At 45.4% G+C, this 9,027-nt stretch overlaps 1 long non-coding RNA gene across 1 annotated transcript; it reads left to right on the top strand.

Moving 5' to 3' along the window:
• The first annotated feature begins 2,453 nt into the window (after positions 1-2,453).
• On the top strand, positions 2,454-4,218 carry LOC113835907. Its single transcript, XR_003485730.2, has 2 exons — positions 2,454-2,683; positions 3,594-4,218. It is a non-coding gene; the product is annotated as an uncharacterized LOC113835907 (long non-coding RNA).
• The last annotated feature ends 4,809 nt before the right edge of the window (positions 4,219-9,027 follow it).

The following is a 9,027-nucleotide window of genomic DNA, read 5'->3' as shown; positions in this document are numbered from 1 at the left end:
CTGTGGATTAGGAGTACAGAATGGCTTCCTGATTCATGCTCTCTGTCTGGGTACAGCCATGGTGCTGCCTGGGGCTACAGACTCATCTCATGACCTGACTGGGAAAGGGTCTTTTTTTCCAAGGCTATCTGACTGTTGGTGAGGTTCAGACCCTTGTGAGTTGTTGGATCTGGAGCCTCAGTTTCTTATTGATTATTTGCTGGAGGCTGCCCTCTACATAGACATCTGCTTGGGGCAGTTCACAACACAGCAACGTGCTTTACCCAAAACCAGCAAAGGAGAATGTACAGAAAAATGGAAAACAGTCTTATGTGGCACAGCCATGAACATGATATCCCAGCATCCTTGTCATAAAGTGTTCTTTTGATGAGAAGCAGGTCACAGTTCCCACCCACACAAGGACAGACAGCTGGAAATGGGGATGACTGGACTCCATCTCACAGCCTGTCTGCCACCAGTAAGTTCAACATTTGGTGATGCCACTGACCTTATGTGGGTACAGACATTTGTCAAAACTTATCAACTGTGTGTTTGAAATGTGCAATTATTGCGTATTGCCATCGTTTTAAATGTTTACAAACAAAAGCTGATTGGCTGATCATAGGTGAATACAGAAAGGCAAAGCATCAACGCAGCCATGACAGAGGAAGGAAGTCCCACCAGAACATGTGAAATCTTCCACAATGAAGACTTGGCTGCTCCTACAGGAGAGACAAAGGGTCTGAAGGAACAGATTGAGAACTCAGAAACAGACTCGCAAGGATGTAGAAGCCTGACTAGCAGCAGAGGTGGGGTTCTGAGTGAATGCTGCTGGAAATGACGCGGGCACAAGTCAGCAACCAGATGGAAAAAATAAAATTATAGCACTCACAAAAATACATTCCAGGTGGAATAGACACTTAACTGCTTCCACAGCCAAACTTTTAGGAGGAAATATGGACATGTCTTTATGTCTTTCATATTGGGAAGAAATTTTTTAAGTAATACCGGAAATGCATACAATTGGAAACTGTAAGCCATAAAAAAATAATCAACTTAATTGTTTTAAGATTATAATCTGTATGGCAAAAATACAGCAAATCAAAAGACAACACTACACAAAAAAGAGAAATCATTTATAACTGAACAAAGGATCTGAACACATAATTTTAAAAAACCTCTTAATTATTAAGACAAATATAAGCCCAGAAGACAAATAAACAATATAAACAACCTATTCACAAAAGAAAGGGCATGTCTATGTATTTGTGAAAGATCCCCAGCTTTCCCAGAAGTCAGCAACACGCAAATTCCCATCACACTGCACTTTTTAAGGTTTGACAATGGCAAGGCAGTGAACTTATTCACCCCTGGTTGAGACATAACTGCAAAAACAAAACAAAAAAAAACATATTCTGGAATAATCATTTGGCAGTGTGTAGTGAGTTCAAGATGCGGGAATCCTATTCAACTAGATCCTAAGGAAATTCACATGATGGAAATGTACTTCATTTGAGCAACGCCTTTTGTGGTGAAAATGAGCAACTCAATTGTTCAGTAACAAGAAGACACGCGGTGTATCTTGTACAGCAGTTTAAAGCAGGTGTGGGTCTGTAATCCCAGCACTCCGCACTCAGCACCCAGGAAGCTGAGGTGGGAGTGTTGTGAGTTCAACCTTGGGCCACATTGCAAGACCTCAGAAATCAAAGAAAAATGAATGGAAGCTGTACGTGGCAGTATGGAAAATCTTAAACCCCTGATGTGTAAGTCAGGTGTGGTGGTGCACACTTGTGACCCCAGCACTAGGGAGGTGGAGAGGGAAAGATCAAGAATTCATAAACCTCATAGAGCCCAGGCTTACCGCAAACAATCCAGTGTCCAGGACCTAGAGAGATGACTAATTGGTTAAGAGTGCATACTGCTCCAGCAAAGGACCCAAGTCTGGTTCCCAGCACCCATGTCAGGCAGCTCACAACTGTCTGTAACTACAATTCCAGGGAATCTGACACCTTCTTCTGCTTCCTATGGACACCTACTCATTTGCACAATGCATGTAATTAGAAATAAATCCTCTTTTAAAAAAATCCATTTGACAGTGGACATGTCAACCTTATGGGGAGAACTGGGATGAGCAAACCAAGAAGACAGAAAAGTTGGGACCAGAAATTCTTGCATAAGCTGATGGTTATGCCAAACAACCCTATTAATAAACACAACACCTTATGTATAGTTCACAGGGAAGAAATAGAACAGATTTAACAGAAAACTATCATATAATTGGACCCTGTCAACAGGAAGCTAACTGATTACAACACAACACAGGATATGTCAAGTTGTTACTATAAGTGAACTACAGACTTAGTGGTCAGTGGCCTTGTGACTGATAACCACAGCCCTTTAAGTGGGGGAAAGGTCAGGTTCCCAGTATCTGAAATTGCAGCTCCCCAAAGGCTCTTGCCCCAGGCCGTTACTGACCTCGCATGTTCCTGGTTTTAGACGTGACTCCCAACAGACACATGAGAGACCATGGGCCTAACCAGATGAGTGGGCCATAAGGACAAGGTCTACATCAAGAAAGCAGTCATCTGGAAGCCAGAGGGGCATCACTGAGAAACCCATGCAAGGCTCTCAAGGAGGGGAGAAGATGAGCTTTAACCCTGCGTGGGAGGACAGACATCGATGTTGCTGTGATGGTACAAGCTGAGTAAGGCCTTCCCTGTCCTTTACGGACACAGCCCGGGGTGGGAGCATACATGAGATGCTGTCCTTCCAGATCCCCTGCAGCTTTAATAGTCTAAAAAATGTGGAGTTTGGGTCCAGGATAAAAGTAATTACTGACATCTCAGTAGTCGGGGGGGGGGGCAGATTCAGAGCTAGAGATGTTGAGTGGACAGGTGGCAATGGGCTCATCCAATATACAGTAAAGAAGGTACCTGCCACCATGAGAGTTGGGGCTGTTCAGTTGGGATCTGGGAAGCATGTGTGTGGGATTGACTGGGAGTTCTGGGCACCGTAGAGATGCATCATCTTGCATCTAGGGATGCAGTGGACTTTCCCGTAGCTAGGTCTGCTTGCTTGAGAATGGTATAGAGCAGACAGACAGAAAGCTGTATCTATTCGTTAGGGATTTCAGATAATATGTTGGAAGAGGATAAGAACAAGAAGGTGGGTGTCTGGACAGGCCAGAGAATCCACGCTGGGTTAGGAAGGACATGACTGTCAAAGATCCTGACAGGAATGAAAAACTGTGGGCATGCGTCTAGCTTATCGGTAGTTACCGCAGACAACCCTAAAATGGAAGAAACAAGTCTATCAACACATTCATCCCCTTCCCCACCCTTGACCCTTATAATTTCTGTCTGTTCTTACCCTCCTGCCCTGGCATACTTGATGCACCCCTCATAAGGTGCTGGGGCTAGAAAACATGCCCTAAGCCGTAGTGCCAGTGGGAGTGCTACACCGCTTCCAGTGCCCTAGTCCTCTCTTCGCTATAAATCTCCACTAACCGGATTTGATGCTTTTGGTAAATCTATCAATTGTTCAGATGGTCAGGGATCAGGGAAGGATGTACAGCCTCCCTCAGCCTCAGTCAGGGAAATTGTTTTCTTTCTCAGGTCAGAGTTTTGGAGAGACACAAAGTACCCATGTCTTCAAATGAAGTCCAGGAAGATTGCGGGAAACCAGGCCACACACACTCTAGTGTGCTCTGGCTAAAAGAGCAGAGAATCCTTCCTTAGAGCCGGAGGCCTAAGTGGATAAGGCTGGCCACTGAGCGGCGATTTTGACAACATGAACTGAAGCATACACAGTGAGAAGCAGCTGGCCAAGGGGAATGGCCGACCTGCATGTCCAGCTGTTGTGGTCAAGTATTCATGGTTGGCGAAAGAAGGAAAAACTACAGAGTGTTGCTCTAGCTTTGGTCTTGCCCGAGCAGGTGTCTATTCTGCCCTCTGAAGACAAGATCTTAAAGACACAAAGCCTTCTCCAACCCTCCTTTGGTGATGTGGCCTTGGCAACTAATGCAAGTGACTTAACATGGACACATTCATTCTGGAGGCTAAGGAGGGACTGTGGCCATGGAGCACTGGAGTCAGTCCATACTGGCTCACAAGAGCTGACTGTTAATTTTTCCAGAACTTTGTGAGCTGGTTGTTAAAGACATACATCATTTGAAATTAAATGACATAAACTAACCATTACCTCACACTAAAAACAAGGGCACTGGCTGCTCAAAACTGACTACTTGTTAGTTATTTTGTATTTTCTGTGTACCTGTGCTCTTGAGGTTATGGGCCTAACGGCAATGTCATGAACAGAGGATCACTGAGGGTGTCTTCCCCAGGCCATAGAAGCCAGCACCCAGCTCCCTATTCTCTGAACCCGGATGCTAAACAGCCATGCTGGACAACAGGGGCCTGGGGGAGGTCAGTTAATGTGACCACATCCTCTAGAATCTGCCCTAGGCATCCTCTCTATGCCTTTGCTTAAAGGACACCGTGGCCAGATGGTCTCCCTCAGACAGAGAGGCTAAGGAGCCGGCTGAGGAAATATTTGTCCAACCTGGCCTGGCTTCCTTTTCCACAGGAACAAAACTGTTTCTGAGGAGCGCAGATGGTGAGTAAGTAAACAGGGCAGCTGTGAAGTGCGTTCCAGCTGGAAAAAAAAACTTAAAAAGGTAACTTATGCGTCTGGCTTGCACAAAGAGAAAGTGTATAGATCAGACTCTTCTGCTTCCTGCCCTCCCATCTCCTACCACAGGCCCAACTGTGTCTGCACCACCCTCCTCGCTCCCTTGAGGTCAGAAGCAGCACCTGGCTGTGCTTGGCCCCAGTTTCAGGTAAACTTACAGCTCCTGGACACTTGCTTCATGGTGGAACCACTAACCTCTCCACCCACAATGCTCAGTGCCTCACCTCCATGTGCCCTTCCAAGGTCCATGTTCAAGGGTCTTCTGCCCTGAGCTGGAACAGCCCCCATCCAAATCTGGTCATTTCACTTGAGTGCCAGTGGTCAGTTAAAATGACAGCAGCCCAGTGGCCTCAGGAACCTGCCCCTTTCTAAGCCCTGGGTGTATTATTCTCTGGTCACCATACAGAACCTAGCATTCCTAACCTAGTCTAGGAATTCAGCTAGGTTTCCAATCCTCCCTGAAAACATGATTCCCTTTCCTACCCTAAACCTGGTAGTGGATTAAGTTCACATAAATATGCTGTGCACCAATGAACATGTATGGACACTGCAGATATGGCTTTTCATATTGGTCACTATTTGTTCTAATGTGAACTCTGATGTACACAAATCGTGTGTGTGTGTGTGTGTGTGTGTGTGTGTGTGTGTGTGTGTGTGTATGTGTGTGTGCATATGTGTGCATGTGTGTGCGCATGCGCCATTTCCGAGATGCATATGTGTCTGAATGTGTGCCTCTGCATGAGTCCTGCTGTCTGTGTCTTGATACGTAGACATGATCCAGCAAAAGCCTGGAGGAACTCTTAGAGAATGCCATCATGCTCTAAAAATAGAGGAAGTAAAAGGCTTTGAAGAAAGGACTCAAAACAAAACAAAAATATACCCTCCCAAATGTATTCCTTTTTTGAGATTCACTATGTTTTCCCAACTCCTATGAGCAACAGAAAACGACCGAAGATTTGCGTTTTTCTTTATGCTAAGGGCGGCTGACTTCGTGTAAGGGCAGAATCCCATCATCGGGCTGAAGCAGAGGGAAGAAACAGGGCATCACACACTCCCAGCTTCCCTTGCTCCTCTCCAGCTGCTCACCGCCTCTGCCTCCGAACATGTTGATGCCCCTCTTTGCACTCAGGTGGGGTAACCTGTCGGCCCACTTGGCTCACAGACGAGACCCAAGCCCTTCCTCCAAAGCAGACCTGAGCTCTTTTATAAGAATGAAGTGAGAACTGAGGGAAATGTCTGTTTTCAATGACTAAGATAAAGGATCTCTGAATTGTGCATGCAGTCTCCTAAGAGACTAAATCTTGGGAATCTGCAGTTTAGAGGAGCTGAACCCCAGACTTTGAAGGTACACCAAGGACTCACTTGGGGAAAAGGTAGTCACTGGTCAGGACATCCCTCGCCAGCAGCAGAAGGAAGCATTTTCACTCTAGTGTGCTGTAATTTTTAATTTTTTTTCTTTAGATTTATCTCTTTTTAGAACTGCTGGGAATTGAACACAGATCTTCTGTAAGAATAAGTATTCTAACCACTGAGAAATCTCTTCAGACCTATCTTTGCTGGGATTTTCAAAGAATAAAATCAACCAAATATAAGCCCATTATCAAAGATTACCAAATACCAAAGAAACAAACTTCCATTGCCAACTTAGCTCCACACCCTGCAAGGGCTTTAGGTATTAAATGGGCTGGAGAGCTCTTCATGAGGACCCAGTCCTAAATAGGAGCTATTGACCATTGAGGTGAAGGAGAATCCGTTTTCTTCAGAGGCAGGGCCCTGGGTAGCTGCCTATGCTCCCGTGGGTGGCCTGGCACCCATGTGCATATGGACAGCACAGAGGGCACAGAAAGCAAAGTAGTCATGAGTCTGGGGAGGACTTGATCAGGAGTCTGTGAGGGGTTGGAGGGCAGAAGAGGGGCTAGATACAACCAAAACACATGAAAATCAAATAATAAAAATACCACATTTTAAAAACTGCTAATCTAGATTTTTTAATGAAGAAGATATGTGGTAAGCAGCTATGATATTGAAACACAATAAAAGAAAACTCTGTCACCAAATTTTTAAAAAAGAAATTTTTAGGTAGAGATCATAAAGTCACATTGTACTAAATGTTTAGATATACTCAAAACAATGGAATGACAAATATGAGCACAATACCATATTACCCAAAAATGATCAGGCATATATGGGGAAAAAAGCAAGCAAACATTTCATATGTGAGAGAAATAATGGTTAAAATTTAAAACATGAGCCGGGCGTTGGTGGTGCACGTCTTTAATCCCAGCACTCGGGAGGCAGAGGCAGATGGATCTCTGTGAGTTCGAGGCCAGCCTGGTCTCCAGACGGAGTGCCAGGATAGGCTCCAAAGCTACACAGAGAAACGCTGTCTCGAAAAACCAATAAATAAATAAATAAATAAATAAATAAATAAATAAAATTAAAACATGAGAAAAAAAAGGTCAAGTAAAAAAATCAGACTTGGCTGAAAATAAAATTAGTAAGCTAGAAGACAAATACAAGGGAATTATTAATAAAACAAAGAAGAAATATTAAAATGTGTTCATCAATATAGAAGTACCATGGTTTGCAGACAAAGCATCTGCAGGGGATGCAAAGTCAGAACATTTCTGTAAAGAGAACTCGTGGTTTGCATTGACTCAGAGCTGACTAAACTCCAGAGCTGAAACTCTGGAAGTGTTCCTTCAGGAAAGGCTAGACGAGGCCGGAATGTCATTATTATACCCTAGTGGTGGGTCGCCAGAAGGGAAGAGAGAAGCCCTGTGCTGCCCCGAAGACCCCAGCCTGGTGAACACTGTACCTTTAAATGTCATGTCACTAGAGTGTGCAGACTTGCACGCACAGTGCAAATAAACTCCTGTTCCCCTCGGTTCCCCTGGAGGCTGGCTCGGTTCTAACTTCCATTTTTCTCAAGGTCACAAATGACTTTGTAGTTTGCTTGGCTCCATTTCCCTTTGGATCAGTGTTTGCTGGCTTTTAACTCTCCCTTGATACACACCGATGGAGTCTCAGCCAAGGCTCCTGGCCTTGATGGCAAGTCCCCCTCCTCACGTCCCCCGAGAAGCAGCCCTGAAAGGTGGCTGATTTGCTTAACATTTATTGTTACAAATATGAAAGCGGCTGCCTCCAGTCAGCTAGCGTTTGAACCCGTTTCTGCTCCCTCCCTGGGGCTGGCATTTCTGGAAGGTGCCTCTTCTTCAGAGAGGTGTAGGAGGCCTTCCTCTAGGCAAGAAATGGGGGAAGCAACAGCAAATCAAGAGTGCAAGAAGAGAAGTTGTAAATGGATAAGTCAGGACTGGCACCCAGGACGTTCCAGCAGGTAGCACTAACCGGACTCAGTGGGTTACAAACTTTTAATTTTTTTTTTATTTAAAGAGAGAGAGAGTACATGAAGATGGGAGGGGACATGTTGGGGTAATGGGGCATTGACGGTAGGTGTGGTCAGGATACATTCATTACTGTATGAAATTATCAAAGAATAAATAAAAGCTATTAAGAAGAAAGAGTTTCCCTTCTTGGGCTTCTGACTTTGCTCTGTGCCCTCCTTTGCCCTTACTCAAGGCCTCTCAGGGTTGGAGTCCTCCACGCCCTATGTACTCCCAGCCTCAGTTAAGATGTAACCACCTGCTATGACAAAGAAACCTAAAAATATGGTCGGCTCAAACATGAGAGGTATTTATTTCTTGCTCACATAAAGTTCAGGTTTTCTTAACTGGCAAGCAGCTGTCTTCTAGGCAGTGGCTGGCATCCAGCCTCTTTCTATTCTGTGACTCCACCATCTTCGTTCCCTGGCTCCCAAAGTAGGAGGGAAAATCTCAAAGGGCGATGGTGAGTTGGACCTGGAAATCCTGCATCTCCTCATATCCCACTGGCTAGATTCCAATCTCATGACCATGAGGGAGTTTCAAAGAAGGCAGGGAGCTGTAGAGTACCTGTGTGCCTGGCTATAAGAGCTTGCCGAGTCCTGAGCCTCTCGCTCTTCTTGCAGCATCTTCAGGCAGACGCCTCTCCAGGCTGGCTCTACCGTGTAGGCAGGCTCAGCTGCTCCGCTCCCTTTCCTGGACTGGGGTGATCGCTAGGTGTCACCTCCACGTGGATTTCAAGTGTGGTAGCAGCTCCCTGGGGCACTCACAGGCCTCACAGGGCCTCAGGTGCTAGAACTCCCTGGTAAAGAGTGGGAGTGGTGGCGGTGGCACCACTTTGGGCCATATCTCGCTATAGCATTAGCGGGGTTGATTTCCTTCGTGATTGTGTGGCCTCAGTGGCTGTAATGGTTAATAGCTTGATTGAACTGAGAAGCGGCTAGGAGGTTAATTAAGCACATCTCTGAACTAATCCATC

The sequence above is a fragment of the Cricetulus griseus genome, chromosome 5 (genome assembly GCF_003668045.3).
Source record: "Cricetulus griseus strain 17A/GY chromosome 5, alternate assembly CriGri-PICRH-1.0, whole genome shotgun sequence".
In the NCBI taxonomy this organism is placed as follows: domain Eukaryota; kingdom Metazoa; phylum Chordata; class Mammalia; order Rodentia; family Cricetidae; genus Cricetulus; species Cricetulus griseus.
The sequence above is the reverse complement of the archived record's forward strand: the minus strand, read 5'-3'. Positions and strand labels throughout refer to the sequence as shown.